Genomic DNA, 20,050 nt, shown 5'->3' with positions numbered 1-20,050 from the left:
GTGTTGTTTATGTCTCAGATTCCTTTGATCTATCCTTAAGTGTGCTTCTTCTGATGGTTGCAGAGTGATTTCTCTGCTTCCCTCTCAGCACCACCGTACCTCCAAGGTAAGGCACAAAAGGTGTGTCTCCTAATGTGCATCACTGGCCAGAGCTATGTGGCCACCTCTATCTAAGAAAGTTTGGGAAATGTAGCCCTATAGCCAAGAACAAGGTTACCACTAACTGAAACTGGATTCCAGCAGAAAGATTAGGCAACTATCAGGTTTCCATGTGCCCACTTACGTGATGTCTGCTTTTTCACATGCATGCTTCATTAATTTAGCAGACATTTAATGAGTACCTATCCTGTGAAGACAGGCCACTGTGAATATAAAGGTAAGATACCCAGTTTGATAGGGGAGATGGACATTGACACAAAGATGACAAATACTATATAAACCCCATGCTCGAGGCAAATGCAGTTGACAATTAGAAGGTTCATCCCTGTCGTCATCAGGTAGCGGGGCTGCTAACGCAAGCCTAGCTCGTCCATGCAGTGCAGCCCTCTGCATCCTTCTCATCCTCAATCCCAGATGAGGGATTGAGGATATATATATATGTATGTATACATGTATATAAATAATTATGTATATATACATATATAAATAAGTAAAATACATATATTTTTATGTGTATGTGTATATATAAAATATATGTATATTTTATTGAGTTGATCATCTTAGAAACATATAAATATGATTAGGTGCCACTTTCAGTAATCACTGTCTGCTGTGTTGAACACATTGGTATTGGTGATAAATGGTCAGCCACTAAATACCAAGACCATGGCCAAAATTATATGAGATTTCAGATTCTAGATCTTTGGGCATAGGAAACTACTGGAATGGCAGTCATTTAAGAGTTCTGTGAGGACAGTTATGAGCCAATGAACACTTGAGAAGCCCTGCATATTATGGGATGATTGGAGCATAGCATTATGAGCCCACACGACACTGAGCATTATGAACATAGTGTTGTATTTTTTGAAAGCAACTAAATTTCTTGCAGAAATAGAATGTTTTTATTACTTGAATCCTGGGTTGCACTTGCAGTCACATACAGGTGGTGTGATGTTGGGATACCTTGGCAACTTGAGTGAGTTTGAGCTTCCAAGATGGATATTGGGACTTGATTAGGATGTTATTTAAATACTCGATGGGCCTGCCCACCCCTTACCATTATACCCCAGCTGAAGAGATTAAAAAACTATTCATATTTATTATCCAGAAAGCATAAAGTTAGATTTAGGTTTGGGTTTTTAGTAGTGGGGTTGTATTGATCAGCCTGACATGTGAACTTATTTTCCCATAAAAGCAGTTAATAGAGAAGAAATCTGTTGATTTTTTTTTTTTTTTGGAGCAGCTCTTTTCAACACTGTTCTGAAAAGAACAAATTGTAAAGTGGTATCATGTGCTTCTTTACAACAAAAGCTCCCAAATTGACAGAAAGGGTTATCAGAGGTGACAATTAGAGGCCATATGTAGGACATAACAGAGGAAGGGAACAGTCCTCTTCTTAACCTGCCTGTCGGGGAAATTTACCCTAGTGATGGTGTGGCACCCTAGTGGCATAGCTGGTGTGGCATAGCTGGTCCATACTTAGGTCTGAATGGGGAGTTTGGACTATGTTCTCTATAGACTTGGGAAACTTTGGAACTTTTTATATAATGAAATGGCATAATCAGATTTATTTTTTATTTTAAGAGAATTTATATTCTTTGTAAAGGACTTGAAGTTTATAAAGTACAAAATAGAATATTATTCCATCCCACTTTTTACTGATAATCTGCATTTAAAGGCTTTTCTATGTCTTACCAGACTTTCCTGCATCCTTTCCTTTTGATTAACTATATTATCTATTGTCAACATTATGAATATTCATATAGAGTACATAGTGCATAATGTTATATATAATATACATATATATACATAATGTTATACATATATATATATATACACACACACACACACACACACAAATAAGGAATTAAACTGTACATAGTGTTTTATGATGGTTCTTTTTTTGTTTTATTTTTGTAGTACTATGGGGAGGGGGATTGAACCCATGGCCTTGCACAGACTAGGCAAGCCTCCCCCCCAAATTTGTGATACTCCTGCCTTAGCCTCAGTAGCTGGGATTAAAGGAGTGTGCCACCTCACCCAGCTATGATGGTTCTTTGATTTTAGTCTAAGAAGATATTGTGAACATCTTCCATGTTATTTTTGCTTTTTCCTCATTTTTTTAAAAAAATATTTTTATTAGTTGTTGATGGACCTTTATTTTATTTATTTATATGTGGTGCTAAGACTCGAACCCAGTGTCTCACACATGCTAGGCAAGTGCTCTACCACTGAGCCACAACCCCAGCCCTGCTTCCTCCTTTTTAATTACTGTGTAATATTCTATTATTTCTATTACCAGTTACTAGTGGTTGACATAAAGGTTGTTATCAGTTCAGGATTACAAATAATACACTAGTGATAGCAGTTAACATCTTTACACAAGTATATTCTTGTGTAAAACAGAGTTCTCTGAGTTTGGGGGATTCTTTTCTTTGTTTTTTGAAGACTATATGGAATTTTGTAGACTATATGGAAAAGAAATGCCTATTTTAAGTTTTGGTAGATGTTAAATTATGCTGTAGAAACTCGTTATGAGAGGAAGGAATGGGCCAAGATACAAGGAGAATTTGGGGATCTCCTGACAATTTCTACCACAGTGTTCCCCCAGTCTTCAACCCAACCTGTGAAAAAGAACGCTCTCCAAACCTGCTCTTCAAATGTTGTATCTCGCCATCAGTGTATGATAATGCCTCTGACTCCACATCTTTGCACATCAATCTTAGTCTTTACCAATTTGCCAGGTGATCAAAAATACTTAAATTATAAAAAAATTATTATATTTTTGTTTCATTTTGTCTTTTTGAGATTGTTTTTTGCTAGTGTTGTTCAAACTGGCCTGAAACTTCTGGGCTCAAACAATCCTGCCTCAGCCTCCAAAGTAGCTGAGACTATAGATGCATACCACCGTTACCAGCTTTAGCTTTTTATGTAGTAAAATTTATTAATAATTGTTTTTATGCTTTTGGAGTGAAATTAGCTTGCTTTTAAGAAAACTTTTCAACAACTCAAGATAATAAAAAATTTTACTCATAATTTCACTGTTACTTTTTTAAAAAATTGGTTGATGGATTGTGATTCTGGGGATTGAGCCCACGGGCATTCTACCACAGAACTACAGCCCCAGCCCTTTTTATTTTTTATTTTGTGACATGGTATTCTTAAGTGGCTGAGGTCAGCCTTGAATTTATGATCTTCTTGTCTCAGTCTCCGGAGTAGCTGGGATTTCAGGTGTGCACTCCTATAATGGTTTTTAAATTCAATTGTTTGGTTTACCTGAAATTTTATTTTGGTGTATAGAGTGGATATATGAAGTCAGGAATAAAGCTTCCCACTCTGCACTCCCACAGGGACTAGCCAGTTATTCCAGACCATTTATTTGTTTAATACTTTTCTCCACTGATTTGAAGCACCCTTTTAATCATAATTTCCCATTTATAGCACATTTTTTTCCTTCTCATAAAATCAACAAGATTCATACCATATTGGGTGGAGAAAAGGGAGGAGGATAATTGAACCTAAGAAATGTGGGGGTTGGTGATATCAGAAGTGAATAATAGCCAGGCACTAAGGCACACGCCTGTAATCCCAGCAGCTCAGAAGGCTGAGGCAGGAAGATCTTGAGTTCAAAGCCATTTAGTGAGGCCCTAAGCTACTCAGTGAAACAGTCTCTAAATAAAATTTTATAAAAGGGCTGAGGATGTGGCCAATGGTTAAGCTTTTCTAAGTTCAATCCCTGGTACCAAAAAAATCAAAAAGTGATTGGAGACGGGTTTGAGAACAGTTCTTTTTTGATAGGGGGAACATCATGGTAAACTTTTCAGCGGGTTCCCAAATTCTCTCCTCATCTTGGCCCATTCCTTCCTCTTCTACTTATAGATAAGCCAGTGATTTTCAAACTTTAGCCTACATCAGAATCACTTGGAAGGATTATTAATCAATGCAGAGTTCCTGGTTTTGTCCATCTGAGATAAGGTCTTGAGAATTTTCCTGTGTGCTAGGATCTCAGCTGATATTATTGATGCTGGTCTGAGGACCATACTCTGATAACCACTGCTTTAGGCCAAGTCCTTTTCACTCACCTCCTGGATTTCCCCAGTGACCTGTAGTTTGGCTTCTTTTTCTAGCTTTTCTGTCCTTTAATAATTTCTGACACAAATTGGGACTTTAATGGTGAGAGTAGAAGTGATGAGGGAGGAATAAAACTGAAAGGCATTTCAAAAGAAGGATTAATGGGGGCTGGGGCTATAGCTCAGCTACTAGAGCGCACAGGGCCCTGGGTTCAATCCCCAGCACCACAAAAAAAAAAAAAAAAAAAAAAAAAAAAGAAGGAGGATTAATGGGCTTTGGAGACTGAGTAGATGTGAAAGACAAAGGTCAGGAAGCAAAAGAGGCACTTTTTAAAACATTGAAACCAGATTTACTCTTTCAAAAAACACTTATTTCATAATATTTCCCTATCCAAGGATTTGAGATAAATCTAAAATGAGATTTATCTGAATAAAATACAACTGACAGTTGACACCCAGCCAATGTAGTTTCTTTTGTTTTGTCTAAGTCAAATCTCATTATGACAGATGACTTCGCAAGTGGATCTCTGCATTACCAAATACTGTCATGCCCGAGCCAGTGACCTACTTTAAGCAGTATCCAATTTAACAATTCCAATTCAGCAAACTAATTTGGCAGCATTTTGGGACTTGGAGAATTTCATCTGAAGTATAGTACATTCGTATAAAAGAACTGTTAATTTCTAAGGGTTAGCTTCAACTTATTTAGAAAAGAAATATTTCTTATTCAGAAATCCTGTTTTACTGTGTATATTGCCATTATTTTGATCTTGTTTTACATTATACTTTCAGTATTTATCATTCTCTTATGCTTGATGTTGAAAAAACAAGGGAAGGGACATTATGCCAAATATTCATGTGTGCAATTATACTTTTTTTAAAAATTAAATTTTCTCCCCTGCCACCCCCCACTGTTGTGTTTGTAATTAAAAATGCCTGTGGGGCCAGAGTGTGCGTATGTTTGTAGGTAGAGTGCAGTTAACAATGACAGGGAGAGCTCATCTCATCACCCTTTACTTTTCCTAGGTTGGAAAATGAATATAGAGAGAGCAGCATGGTGTTTTTTTTTTTTTTTTTTTAATTTTAGGTGATGGAGTTCTTTTGTGGGGGTTCTTTTCTTTGTTTAATGTTGGGGATTGAGCCCAAGGGCAGTCTGCCACTGAGCTACACCTCAGCTCTTTTTTATTTTTTATTCCAAGACAGGGTCTTTCTAAGTTGCTGAGGCTGTCCTTGAGTTTGTGATCCTCCTGCCTCAGCCTCTCAAATTGCTGGGATTACAGGCATGAGCTACTGTGCCTGGCTAGAAGGAGAAACTTTGTACTAAACAGTTGGTCTTGCATCTTTAAAAAAGTTGATACCATTTAAGAAAAAGGAGGAGGACTGACTGTAGGGGGCTTTTTCAGATGGAAAGAAGCAAAAGCGAGTCAAAAGCAGAATGTGAGCCTTGAGGGGTTCTGGTTTATATTTTTCTTCAATTTTTATTTATTTATTTTTCTGATACTGGGGACTGAACCTAGGAGTGCTTTACCACTGAGCTATATCCCCAGTCCTTTTTTATTTTTTATTTTGAGACAGGATCTCTCTGAGTTGTTCAGTCTAGCCTCTTGCCTCAGCCTCCCAGGTAGCTGGGACTACAGGTATGTGCCCCCATGCCTGGCTCTTAAGTGACTTGGTCTCACATGTGTGGGTGAGATTTTAAAGATGTGAGACTAATAGCTGGCTATAAGAGAGTGCCAAATATTTTTGTTTTAAAAAACCCAGCTTGGGGCTGGGGTTGTGGCTCAGAGGTAGAGTACTTGCCTAGCATGCATGAGGCACTGGGTTCTATCCTCAGCACCACATAAATGTAAAATAAAGATATTGTGTCCACCTAAAACTAAGAAATAAAATAAAGATATTGTGTCCACCTAAAACTAAAAACCCCCAGCTTTACTGAGGTATAATTTACATATCATAAAGTCCACCCACTTTAGGTGTACAATTAAAACATTTTAAATAAATTTACACATTTTTTGATCATCATTACAGTTCAGCATTTCCCCTTGTCCATTCACTGTCAGTTCCATTCCCACTCCCCACCCCAGGTGCCCTCTAACTTACTTTCTGTCTCAAGATTTGCCTTTTCTGGACATGTCATATAAATGAAATCATTTCAGTGAGCATGATGTTTTTGAGGTTCATCTATGTTGTAATGTATATCAGTAGCAGCTAGTTCCTTTTCATTGCTGAGTGGTCTTCCGTTGGGTACATGTACCCTAGTATGTTTACCTGGTCACCAGATGATGGACGTTTAGTTGGTTCTCCCGATGAGCTATCATAGAAATGCTGCTGTGAACACACATATGCACAAGTATTTGTTTTGATATTACATAAGTCTTTTATTTATTTATTTATTTATTTATTTATTTATTTTTATTGTTGGTCATTCAAAACCTTACACAGTTCTTAATACATCATATTTCACAGTTTCATTCAAGCGGGTTATGAACTCCCAACTTTACCCCGTATACGGATTGCTGTATCACATCAGTTACCCTTCCATTGATTGACATATTGCCTTTCTAGTGTCTGATGTATTCTGCTGTCAGTCCTATTCTCTACTATCCCCCCTCCCCTCCCCTCCCCTCCCCTTTTCTCTCTCTACCCCTTCTACTGTAAATCATTTCTTCCATTTGTATTATCTTGTCTTACCCCTCCATTACATAGTACTTGATATATCATATTTCACATTTTGATTCAAGTGGGTTATGCACTCCCATTTTACCCCGTATACAGCTTGCAGAATCACCTCAGTTACACTTCCATTGATTTACATATTGCCATCCTAGTGTCTGTTGTATTCTGCTGCCTTTCCTATCCTCTACTATCCCCCCTCCCCTCCCCTCCCCTCCCCTCTTCTCTCTCTACCCCCCTACTGTAATTCATTCCTCCCCCTTGTATTATTTTTCCCTTTCCCCTCACTTCCTCTTGTATTACATAAGTCATTGATAACCAAATGAGAAATGTTTAAAAGTGAGAATTAGGAAATTTCATTACAAGATTTTTTTTTTTTAGTATAGGAGATTAAACCCAGGGGCACTTAACTACTGAGACACATCCCCATCCCTTTTTTGTATTTTATTAGAGACAGGGTCTCACCGAGTTGCTTAGGGCCTTGGTAAGTTACTGAGGCTGGCTTTGAACTCGTGATCCTCCTACCTCAGCCTTCCAAGCTGGTGGGATTACAGGCATGTGCCACTGTGCCTGGCTACAAGACCTTTTTAACCAAAAAAAAAAAATTATATATATATATATATTTATATATAAAATCATATTAGATAACAATTTTACATTATGTTAACTATTTATTACCTCTCTAGACTTGCAACCCAAAAGTAATCCTGTTGTTTTAATAAGTTACTGAAACCTTATAGTAGAGCTTCATACTTGAAAACTTACTTTGAATAGTCATAATCATTGAAGCCTTGTGATAGCCTGGCAGCAGGAAGACAGGACATGTAGTACCCTGCTCATTTGTTGCTGCCTGGAGCAAGCATGCTGTGTTCTCCTAGAAGTCCCATCAAGACTGCGCTTCACACAGGATAGGGAAGCACCAAGAGGCTCTCCCATGTGTGAGAGAGGTACAGGTTTGGAGTTAGTTTGTTCATTCTTGAGCATGAAGAATGAACTGTCACCCAGAATGTCATTTACCCGGAATGAACTGTCTGTAAAAGCTATATAAAAGAAAATAAGCTACTTAATACTGGGCCTTGGAAACCTAGAGAAGTAGCTAACAGGGTGAGGGTGGGGAACAGCAAGGTTATTGATGATAATAAGAGCTAGTGCTGACCTCGTGCTTCCTCTGTCCAGGCACATTCTAAGCACTTAGTTTACCCATTTAGTCCTCACTGCAACCTCTTGTGGTGGGTAGCATTTTTATCTTGTTTTACAGATGAGAAATCTATAAAACTAAAGTGAGCACCTTGATCAAAGTCACACAGCTAGTAAATGACAGATCTGGAATTTGGACCAGGCAGTCTGACTCCAGAGTCTGTCTCCTGAAAAGGTTTCTCTCAGAGGAGACACCTTAGCAGCGTTTTGACTGACAGTTTACAGTTAGTCTGACAGAAGGATGATTGATATGTCTGCATGATTTTCTAGACAGCAGGTTCATAAGTTAAAAAAAAAAAAAAGAAAGCACGTAGTTGGGAGCAAGGGTGACAGGCACCTTGTGAACACAGATGAGTGTGGCAGGGAAAAAGACACGAGACAGGCATGAACATGGAAGGACTTTGAATTCTTTGATCTCATTTTTAGATATGCCAAAGATACCACTTTTCCTTTGTATTGATTTTATTTTTGTTTTGCTTTAAATCTTGTTTAGGGCTGGGGATGTGGCTCAAGCGGTAGTGCGCTCGCCTGGCATGCGTGCGGCCCGGGTTCGATCCTCAGCACCACATACAAACAAAGATGTTGTGTCCGCCGAAAACTGAAAAATAAATATTAAAAAAAATTTTTTTTTAAAAATCTTGTTTATTGTGAAGTGTGACACACATTCAGAATAGTGCCTAAAGGCTGAGGATATAACCCAAGGAGGAGCTCTTGCTTGGCATGCTTGGGCCCCTGGGTTCGATCTCCAGTACCCCCCCCCCCAAAAAAAGTGCATAAAATACAAATGTAAAACTTAATGGGTTATTTTAAAATGACCCCCTTTTGGTCAGGAAATGGGACATTGCAATGAACCAGTGGCCCTTTGGTGACCTTTGCTAGCCACAGTCTTCACCTCCCACCTACATGTAGCCCACTCTTGATTTTTTATTTTCTTTTTACTTTTATCACCCATGTACCTTCTGACATTATAGTCTGGGCTATATATACTCCTTTGTATCTGAGCATTGTGTTGGTGAGATTCATCCATGTCCTTGCGTGTGGCCTGATCCTCATTTTCATGCTGTGTGGTATTTCATTTTATGAATATTCCACAGGGTATTTACCATTCTACTGTTGAGAATATTTGTGATGTTTGCAGTTGGGGGTATCCAAGGACAAAAGTAGAACTATTTAAGATCTTAATTGGCTTCAGTCCCCCCACCCTTTTTTTTTTGCAACAGTGGATTGAACCCAGGGCCTTATGCATGATAGGCAAGCTCTTTACCACCAGGTACATGCCCAGCTAGCTTTACTTTCTTTTTTTTTTTTTTTTTGTACTGGGGACTGAACCCCCAGGTGGGCTTTTACCACTGAACTACACTCCCAGCCCTTTTTTATTTTTTATTTTTTTTATTTTGAGACAGGGTCTCCCTAAGTTACTGAGGTTGGCCTTGAATTTGACATCCTCCTGCTCCCTAGTTGCTAGGATTACAGCATCTTTACTTTTGATTCTAGAATTAGATGCTGCTTTATTCCTTAAAATAGATTAAGTGTTCCCATGGACTGAATAGAAGAGGCTCGTTTTTATAGCCGGAGTAAGGTTGAAGAAAGCAGGAACGAAAAGGGGAATGGATATTTCAAAGTTACTTAACTTACAAAACCGGGACAGGAAGAAAATAACTGTATATCATGTGTTAGTCAGCTTTTTGTTGCTGTGATCAAAATGCCTGATAAGAACATCTTAAAAGAAGGAAAAGTTTATTTTGGCTCATGGTTTCAGTCCATGACTAACTGACTCCATTGGTCTGGGCCTGAGGTGAGGGAGAGCATCATGGCCAAATGGTATGGTGTAAGAAAGCTTCTCAGCTCATGGAAGCTGGGAAACAGAGAGAGGAGCCAGGTATAGTCCTAGGCCATGCCTCCGGTGACCTACATGCCCATCTGCCTATAGTAGTTTATTCAAATTAATAATCCACCAAATGGATGAATCCACTGATGAGATCACAGCCATAATTACTGCCTGAAAGCCTTACCTTTGAACCTTGCTGTATTAGGGATCATGCTTCCAAAACATGAACCTTTCAGGGGACATTTTACATCTAAACCATAACACATCACATACATTAGATTACTTTTTTGGTGTATGAGGACTGAGGCAAAAAAGGTGTGTGATAACTTTGCTCTCATGCCAATTGAAGTTGGCCTTTTTGAGAAATTTGGCTTTTCTCTCTAATCCTGATTTCTTGGAAGGGCATATAAACAATTTACTTCCTGCTTGATGATGTGGAACTTTAACATGAGTGACTCCATTTTTATTTTTACCCTGGTGTGTTGGGACCCACTGCAGCAACTCAGTCCAAAAAAAATTAGTTCCTTTAATTTTTATTTGACAGGGACTATTACAAATAGTGGTGTTTTTTTTAATGCCTTTTGTTTACATGCACATAAATTTTGCTATGTATATATGTAGGAGTGGAACTGTTGGGTCATGGGGAAGGGTTTGTCTTTATTATTAAAAGAATAATACCAGGCTGTGTCCAAAATAGTAAAAACAATTTGTATTCACACAAGTGAATGTGTACAAGTGTGCAGGAATTCCTGTTGTTCCATATCCTTGAGAGCAGTTGATATTATCAGACTTACACATTTTTAGCAATTCTGTTTATATGATGGTACACAATTATGACTTTTGCTTGTATTTCCCTCACTGTTGAGGCTATGCACCTTTTCTTGTATATTGGCCATTTATGTGATTTAGGTGAGTCCCCAAAACTGAGCATGTTAATCCTCTTTAACTCTTTTTAAAATTTTTATTTAATTATAAATTGACAAATTATAGTTGTACATATTTAACATCACATTTTGTCTAGCCTCTGGTCCCTTTTTCTATAGGGTTATCTGTCTTGTCTCTTTAAAAAAAAGTTGTTAGAACTTTTTATCATTTCGAATATGAACCCTTTATTGGTTTTATGTTGTTTTCTTTTTTATTTTCTTGAGGGTGTCTTTTGATGAACTGTGAATTTTCATGTAGTCATATTGAGCTTTTTTGTTTTGGTTAGTTTTTTGTGGTGCTGGGGATGGAACCCAGGGCCTCACTCATGCTAGACAAATGCTGTCCCGCTGAGCAATGCCCAAGCAATGCTAATTTTTAATAACAAGTATTTTTTGTGTTCTGTTTAAGAAGTTCTTTCCTACCCCTAGATAATAAAAAATTATTCTGTAGTATCATCTGAAAGCTTTATTGTCTTTCACAGAATGAATTTTTATGTGTAGTGATTCTTAATTACTTTGTTAATGTTTGTTTGCCTTGAAGACATTTTTATGTTGTGTCCAGATTTTCTGGCTATCCTTAGGACAGTTAGTTGAGTCACCTAGTTTACCATTTCCAGGAGCAAAGATCTCTTTTAAAGTTTCAGTTTCACTTTGACTTAAGAAATAATCTGTTCTTGAGCGTGGTGCTGGGTTTACTCCCAATGCATGTGCAGGTATGTACACACACACACACACACACACACACACACACACATACACACACACAGGAAAATCTGTTATTCAGGGGGCTTAATGAATATGTTTACTACAAGAAATAAGTGTGACTGAAAAACTGTGTACTATAGATTCATGGCTGTTTCTATTTTTATTTTAAGACTCAAAACAAAAACAAAAACTTCTGTTTCCTATGCTTTTCTCAGGTATAAAATACTGTTAGTGGAAAACTTGCTGCATTAAATGAACATGGTTATATTTATTACAAGATAATTTCACTGATTACACACTAGTCACAGGAAAAATTTAAATGAAAGAATATATACTATCAAACATTAAAAAGCATTCTAATCCCACTTCCTCTGCTTATCTATAAATTTAAACCTCTTTTTTTTGGCCAGAGATGGACTGTATGCAAACCACATCCAGAATGCTTTTAGTTTGTGCCACAAAATATGAAGAAAATGTTTTCAGTTTATGGCAACTAGATGGGTGACATATGATGCTCCAGGAACTGTTTTTACAGTGTGCAAGATGCACAGGGACAGAATAGCAAACTCACATGATTGTTGGCAGGGAAAAACTGGCTATGTGGCTGATGTTAAATTTGCTTTTAAAGACAGCCAGATCAAGAAAAGTCTGAAGACTTGGAGACTGCAGCAGGGAGAGGATTTTACAGTTAGTAAACACAGCCTTGGAAGCCATGGCAAGGCGGTTCCTGGCGAGCCATTTGCAGCTTCTCAAGCAGAGCTCCGAGGTGAGAGAGAGGAGAACCTGACGTGGCCTTGGGGGAATGTTGCCCAGGGCAGTAGAGGCTCCCAGAAGGCAGAGAGGTTTCCCTACCGCCATCAGCCAACCCTGCCTCCTGGGCTTGCTCCCTCGCCTGTAGCCAGACGTTAGGAGTCTGTTTACATCCTTGAAAGTTAAGGCTCACTAACAGCGACATGCTTCCTTCCTGCCCAGCCCTTGCTTTACCCTTTACATCACCCCCTTGGTCCCAACTAACTTAATTATACAAGAGTGCAGTGCCCCTTTTTAACTCACCTTCTTCTGAGTGCACAGTGGAGCTTTCCAGGGGCTGTGTGACATGTGGGACTGCAGAGGACAGAAAGCAAATGCACATGCTGGGACACAGCTGTCATCTCCTAAGCCAGACATTAAAGAAATTTGACAAGATATAAGATAGTGGCACTTTTTTTCACATTTTTAATGCTTTGAAATTTTTATAATTTTAAAATTGAAAATGTGATAATTTATTATTGATAGTTTTTAATGAGTTAATAAGTATTTTAAATGTTTCATAGTTTAAGTATTTACTGTGGTAAATATCGATAATTATAACCAACATAAATAAAAGCACTTTAAAGTCCTCTATAATTTTTATGAGCATGAAGGGCTCCTGAGGTGAGCAAGTTTGAGACCTACAGATTTTCTAATTTTTTGTTTGTTTTTTTTTCCTCAAGTACTGGGTGTCAAACTCAGGTCCTCACACCTGCTAGGTAAGCACTCTGCCACTGAGCTATGTCCCCAGCCCTTTTAATTTTTTTTATTTTGATACAAAGTCTTGCTGTTTGTTCCTGATGGCCTCAAATTTGTGATCTTCCTGCCTTAGCCTCTGAGATTATAGGTCTGCCCCACCACATCTAGCTGATTCCACCCTTTCTTTTAAAAAAAAGTTTTATTTTGAGACAGAGTCTTGCTTTTTGCTCCTGATAGCCTCAAATTTGTGATCCTCCTGCTTCAGCTTCCATAATAGCTGGCCCCTGGGCTCCATCCCCCTGTACAGCAAAACAATCCAAAAAACCAGAGTCACCTTAATAGAACTAGCTATTTGATTTTTTTAAATACATAAAATTTATACAAGATATGTACATTATCATTAAATGAGTCCCCAAAACTGAGCATGTTAATCCTCTTTAACTCTTTTTAAAAATTTTATTTAATTATAAATTGACAAATTATAGTTGTACATATTTAACATCACAAATAATGTTGTGATTTATGAATACCACATGGAATAATTAAATCAAGCTGATTAACACATCTGTCACCTCAGTCTGTATAATTCTTATGTGACCAGCAGTTGCAATGAAACCTGGTCCTAGACCCTTGCTCTGAACACTTTGCTGAAAGTAGTGCTGTGTGCTCAGTAAGCATTTAGTAAAGCGATTGAGTTGAATTTGCTGTTTCAGGAGCTGCCTCTGCTGTTCTCTATGCAGGGTCTTTGTCATCCCTGCCATCCCTGCCCATACCTCCAAGTGACTTGCAGTTTGTTGTGTTTTGATTTTCTGAACAGCCTTCCTTCCCCAGGCCCTTTCTAATAAAGAATCAACAAGCTGTTTTGGGGTGAGGCTGGAGGCTGTAAGGGAGTTGAGCGAACTGGGCAAATAGCCCAAGATAGGCCGCATGTCTTTCTCCTTATTCTTGCTTTAGACTGGTTCATTTTTTGTAGGCAACTTTCCCTGACTTCAAAATACAAGAATAAATTTGACATTTTTATGCCATCAGTTCCAAAGTTTCCTTCATTTCTTCTCCCAGGAAGTCTTATGTGCCCGTGTAGGTAGTACACTGTCTGTGATGTGCTTACAACAGACAAGCAGAATTCTTGTTTGAGTAAGCTTAAAAGTATTGTACTGAGTTGAAATTGTTTTGTGTTTTTTTTTTTTCTAAAAATGCGTTTATTCTACAAGAATTTATTGGGAATGTCCCTTGGACTAGCACTGCATTAGAGAATGGCAATTAGGACCTAGATCTTGTCTTCAGGGCATAAGAAACCATGTGGTGCTCTAGGGAAACAGAAGACGATTGAATTTAGTAGAATAAATTGGACATTACTTTTTTATATTCATATATGAATTCATGACCGATGTAATTCCACATCATGTACAACCAGAAGAATGGAGAGTTGTATTACTGTCATGTATTTAAAAAAAAAAAAAAAAAAAAAAGATCCAGCAGAGAGGTGTGCTGTCCCAGGCCTTGCATTCCATATAGTGGGGGTTGGATTTAATCATCAGGATTTGTACTTTCTAAAAGTCATATCTAATGGGGGAAGTGGGTTGGTGTTGAGGGCAAGAAAACCAATTTTTAAAAACAAGTAGAGGGCCAGGCACAATGGTGTTTGCCTGTAATCCCAGCAATTTAGGAGGCTGAGGCATAAGATCCTCTCATAAGATCAAGGCCAGCCTCAGCAACTTGGTGAAGCCCTAAGCAGTTTAGTGATACACTGTTTCAAAATAAAAAAATAAAAAGGACTGGGGATGTGTCTCAATGGTAAATCCCCTCTGAATTCAGTCCCCAGCACAGCAAAACCACACAAAACCAGTGGGAACCTGTGCCAGACCAGGGCAGTCAGTGGCAAGAAGGAACATACTAGAATAGTTGGAGGTTAGCATTGAGAGTTTGGTGAGAGAAAGGAGCTGATGCTGTTGCCAGATTTCGGATTGGGTGGGATAACATCATTCCTGGGTGAGGCACAGGGAGAAAGCATTTTGGGGATGGGCTGTTTGAGTTGCAGCTGTGTTGAATCTTAAGGAGCTGTGGTCCAGAGGTGAGAACTCCACTGGCAGAGGCAGTTACGTGGGTGGCTCTGGGGAGTGCAAGAAAGGTCAGCACTGAGAGAGTTGGGAGTCACAAAGGTAGATGTGGTAGTTACATCTGTGAGAGGACAAGGTCATGTGTGATCATAGAAGGACAAGAGAATTTCAGAATCCCGAGGGGTGCACCAGTCATGAAAGTACCAGGAGACTAGCCGACAGAAGACACTGGATGGTCTTCCTATGGGGTGAAGGGACCACACATGCTCCAGGTCAACTGGGGTCAGAACTTAAAGCCAAGAACTGAGTTCAGGTCCCCACCAGGACCTTGCTCCCTCATTCCCTGGTACAGCACCATGGCCACTCCCCTAACCCCCTGCCCATAAGGAAAAGGTGACTGCACTCCAAGGAGACAGGAGGACAGACAACATCCAAAGGTGCCCTGGCCCAGTGACTGAATCTGCAGTAACCTTAATAGGATGACAGGGATTTCAGGTAATTCTGTTTTTGTTTTTGATGGTGCTGGGGATTGAACCCAGGGCCTTGTCCTTGCTGGGCAAGCAGCTCTGCCACTGAGCCACATCCCCACACCAAGTAATTCTAATTTTTAAATGCTAAAGAGAGAGCTGGGCATGTACCTCATGGTGGAGTATTTGTTTGTTTGTCATGTATAAGGCCTGCAACACGAAGAGAAAAAAGCTGAGAAGAGTTCAAAGCAGGAATGATTAAATAGCATCCGCTGTACACGATAACTGGATTAATAGGCAGAAATCAAATTGTGGTGATTAACAAGTGAATGAGGGATGAGGACATTGAGACCACAAATAGAAACTCCTTTTTCAAGAAGCATGACTAGGAAAGGAAAAAGGGGAACTAGAGCAGATTTTAGGACTAAAGAGGGGTGTTTAAAGAACAGGCAGAATTGAATATTTTTACAGAATTGCCAAAGCATTGAGCTGAAATGAAGTGGTCTGAAACTGCAAAGGTAGCATTTCCAGATCTAGTGAATCTCCTGTGTTGGGTACATAATCCCATCTGCTTTCACCTGCATGGCTTAGTTTTGGACGTTGAATTTGTGCTAATTTATAGGTTCTTCCTCCTCCCCTTGCTGCTGCTTCTCCTCCTCATTATTATTTTGATGATGGTGGTGGTGGTGGTGGTGGTGGTAATGATAAAACCCAGGGATACTCTACCACTGAGTTATATTCTGAGCCCTTTTTATTTTTTATTTTGAAATAGGATTGTGCTGAGTTGTTGAGGGTGTTCTCAAATGTGTGATCTTCTTGCCTCAGCCTCCTGAGTTGCTAGGATTATGGCCTGTTCCATAGTGCCTGGCTTAGTAAGTACCTTATTCCCACCTAGGCAGTCATAGTTTTCAGTGTTATTTGTGACTGGATTAAAAGTTTATAGCATATGGCTGTGCATGTGCCCCCTGTATCCCCTATAGAGTGCATGCCTCAAATGCATAAGGCCCAGGACTCAATCTCTAGCCAAAAAGAAAAAATAATTATATATTCTCAATAGTCTGCACCCAAGAATTAATGCCAGATATCAAACTGGTGACAGTGGTGAGTCCTAGGAGGACTGGGGAGGGGAAGAGTAAAGAGTGGTCAAGGGCCTTATCTATACCACTTGAAATTTTTAAATGAGAGTTAAAATTAAAAAGAACCATGCTGAATAGTCAAGTTTGAAAATTAAAACACTTCTGTATCAGAGGGGATACTAGTAGAAAGTAAATATTGTTAGTTGACTGTGTATTTCTTTCATCTTGTCATATTCACAGGAAGACTTGAAGTTCCAGTTATATCCTGTAAATTTAGTTAGATACTTGGCTTTGGAGGAACTATAAGTCTGCTTGCAGTTTAGCAAGACTCAGGGTTTGATTAGTACAGGATCCATAGAACCCCCCATTGTGAACCTCAAGTCCAGTTTCATTGCCCTGTAAGAGATGAGAGAAAACTTGAGTGGTTCATAGTTTACTGCTACAACTGCACATGATCATCAGGTGGTTACAGAGTAGTTCTGAATGTTTTGAAGAAATTTGCCATTATTTATTCCTTGGAAGGAAAATAGTGCTGTAGACAACTTCAACTAAGTAATTTCAGATGTTAAATTTAGAATTAACATCTGTGTGGACCTTGAGTGCAAGTGCACCTGATGCAGTAGTGCAGCTCTGCTGATGGGCACACTCTTCCATACACTCTGGCCTTAGGGTGCTTGGGTGTGGAGTGCACCTGGAGTCCCAGGTGGGTAGAGGCTGAGGTGGGAGGATCTCTTGAATCCAGGAGTGCAAGACCAGCCTAAACAACATAGCAAGACCCCATCTCCAGGGGCGGAAAATTAAAAAAGTACTTGGAAAATTGCCTGTTTTCCCTTGCCTGCTTAACCTGTGCTATTAACTGCCATTATCCTTTTCCCCTCACTGAACGCTGGCAAGTGTCTGAGACTCACGACAGAGCAGGCAAAGGACTGAGATGGTCACTGTCTTCTTGTCTGTTAAGAACATATGTAATAATGAGCTACTTTGTGAAGTTGGAACAGAATTTGTACTAATGATAAATCCAAAGAAGTTGTGGTTTAACTTGGGCAGAATCTTTGATTAAAATAGGGAACTAAAAATCAGTCTGTATTCTTTTATAGTCTATGGTTAATTGACAAAAAATTTAAAAATCTGATAGTTCTCTGAGGTGCTGAGGGTCAGACATAACCAACCTATGGTTCTTGAGGCCTCTGTGAGGACCAGACCAGCTAGCTCTTGAGCTGTTGCAGTGCTGTTCAGTGGGAGGAAACATCTGCACTAAAGTACCAAGTTCCTTGATTCCACTGGGGTTTAGTTCCATTTATGCTCTATTGAACTCCCGCCCAACCTAATTTAAAGTTGTCTAAGATACAGTCCTTGCTGTCAGTGAAGAAGACATCCGTGTGGACAGAACCAGTATAAGATGATCTACCTCAAAGGAGAGTAGCACTTCACCCAGCCAGGCAGGCACAGAAAATTTCCAGTAGAAGCCAGCGTGATGGCAGAAGCCTGTAATCCCAGCAAATGAGGCAGGAAGATCACAAATTTGAGGCAATTTAGCAAAACATTGTCTCAAAACAAAAAATAAAATGGTTGGGGATGTAACTTAGTGGTAAAGCTCCTGGGTTCAAAGGAGACAGATAAAAGATGAGTAGAAGGGAATTAGCAAAGGGCCCTCAGTAGGCATTAGTGCATGAGTGTGGGCAACAAGGAAACCAGGCACAGTGCTTATGGGTAGAATGGGAAGATAAGATAGGTCTGAGGAGATTTTGGATTTGACCCTAAAGTAATGGGTAGTTATTGACTGAATACAACAAGTCAGTGCACATCCACAAAGGTCAAATTTGCTTTTGAAAAAGAGGCATTGCACCAGGAATGTGCAGTAGCACAGGCCTGTAACCCCAGCAATTCAGGAGGCTGAGACAGGAGGATCACAAATTTGAGGCCCTCCTAGACAACTTAGACCCTGTCTCAAAGTAAAAAATAAAAAGTGCTGGGAGTATAGCTCTGTAGTAGTGCAACCCAGGCTTCAATCCCCAGTACAAAGAAAAAAGAAAAAGACACATTGCATTGCTAGGACAACAGTGTGTGTAATAGAGAGATAGGAATAAAATTTAAAACATATGGGTTCTTGCTGGGTGTGGAGGCACACTCCTATAATCTGTCCCAGTGGCTGGGGAGGCTGAGGCAATAGGATCACAAGTTCAGAGTCGGCCTTAGCAGCTTAGTAAGGCCCTAAGCAACTTAGCAAGACCCTGTCTCTAAATAAAATGTATAATGAGTTGGGATGTGGCTCAGTGGTTAAGCGCCTGTGGGTTCATTCCCCAGTACCAAAAAACTAAAACACAAACAAAAATTATGGGTTCTCAACACCGTTCCGTCAGAGATTTATTGATCTAAAAGGGTATTAAGTAAAATAAGTAAAAGTGATGACAGATAAGGTCACCGGATGCTTTCAGGATTTGCTAAAGTGACATTTCCAGCACTGGAACATAATATGGGACTAAAACTACACTTAACAGCCTGTAGCCACCAGGAGTGGAATGTGCTCTCATGGACAGAAGCATTAAGTTGATTGTGAAATAAAGGGACCGACTTCCAAAGAGCTTTCTAACAGCAGTTCAGATGCTGATCACAGATAAGCTGAGGCTGGGCTCACCATTGTTTTGACCACCCTGTCACACACAGTAGGTGCAGTCTTGAGCTGGAGAACCTAATACTTGTTTCTGCCTCTGTAAAATGAAGGCACTGGCCATTTCACAGATCTTCAGATGCCTGTATACTGACAGATATCTATCTATATGTTCATTCATCAACATATTCAGACATTTGAATATATCTTAGTACATCATAAAATTGTCACTGCATTCATTAGCAGATTGCTATTAATTTAATTTGAAGAGATAATTCCAGCCATTATTTGAGAATGGATTGGGGAGAAGCAAGAGTAGAAGCGGGGAACAGCTAAGAGGCCTCCACAGGGAAAGTGATGACCTCAGTGGAAATGAAGAATTATGGTGGATTTGAGATACAGATGTTGAGAACAGAAATGGTAGGGCTTATATGAGGGACTCTTGGGTAGGTGAGGTTCCAAGAACGAACTTCAGGTTCTGCCTTGATAAAGACAGTGGAGATGGGAGGAACTTGGGCAGAGTGAAGATGGAGTTTGGGACAAGTTGAGTTTGTAGTGATTGTGAGACATCCAGATGGAGACATTGAAAAGGCATTTTGGTGTTTTGGGGGGTAAAATAGTAAATAAAAAAGTTTTGATAATAGGTTTTAATGTCCCTTTAGAAAGTGTTCCAGTTTATGTTCCTAATAGCCACTTGCCTTGACTGAGCTTGCATTTGGTGCCCTACCCTATACTAGGCCTTTCACACATAATTAAACTTCAAAAGAACCTTCTGAGGAGGATGCTGTTACTGCCCTAG

General features: G+C 39.4%; 2 protein-coding genes across 3 annotated transcripts in view; both read left to right on the top strand.

The window, feature by feature from the left end:
* Tnrc6b (trinucleotide repeat containing adaptor 6B) overlaps window positions 1-20,050 on the top strand; it is a 248,970-nt gene that overhangs the window by 35,457 nt on the left and 193,463 nt on the right. The gene's annotated exons all lie outside the window — the stretch shown is intronic.
* The window catches only part of Fam83f (family with sequence similarity 83 member F), a 122,125-nt gene that overhangs the window by 78,854 nt on the left and 23,221 nt on the right, over window positions 1-20,050 (top strand). The window lies entirely within an intron of this gene.

Source organism: Ictidomys tridecemlineatus, chromosome 6 (assembly GCF_052094955.1).
Source record: "Ictidomys tridecemlineatus isolate mIctTri1 chromosome 6, mIctTri1.hap1, whole genome shotgun sequence".
Taxonomy (NCBI): domain Eukaryota; kingdom Metazoa; phylum Chordata; class Mammalia; order Rodentia; family Sciuridae; genus Ictidomys; species Ictidomys tridecemlineatus.
The sequence above is the reverse complement of the archived record's forward strand: the minus strand, read 5'-3'. Positions and strand labels throughout refer to the sequence as shown.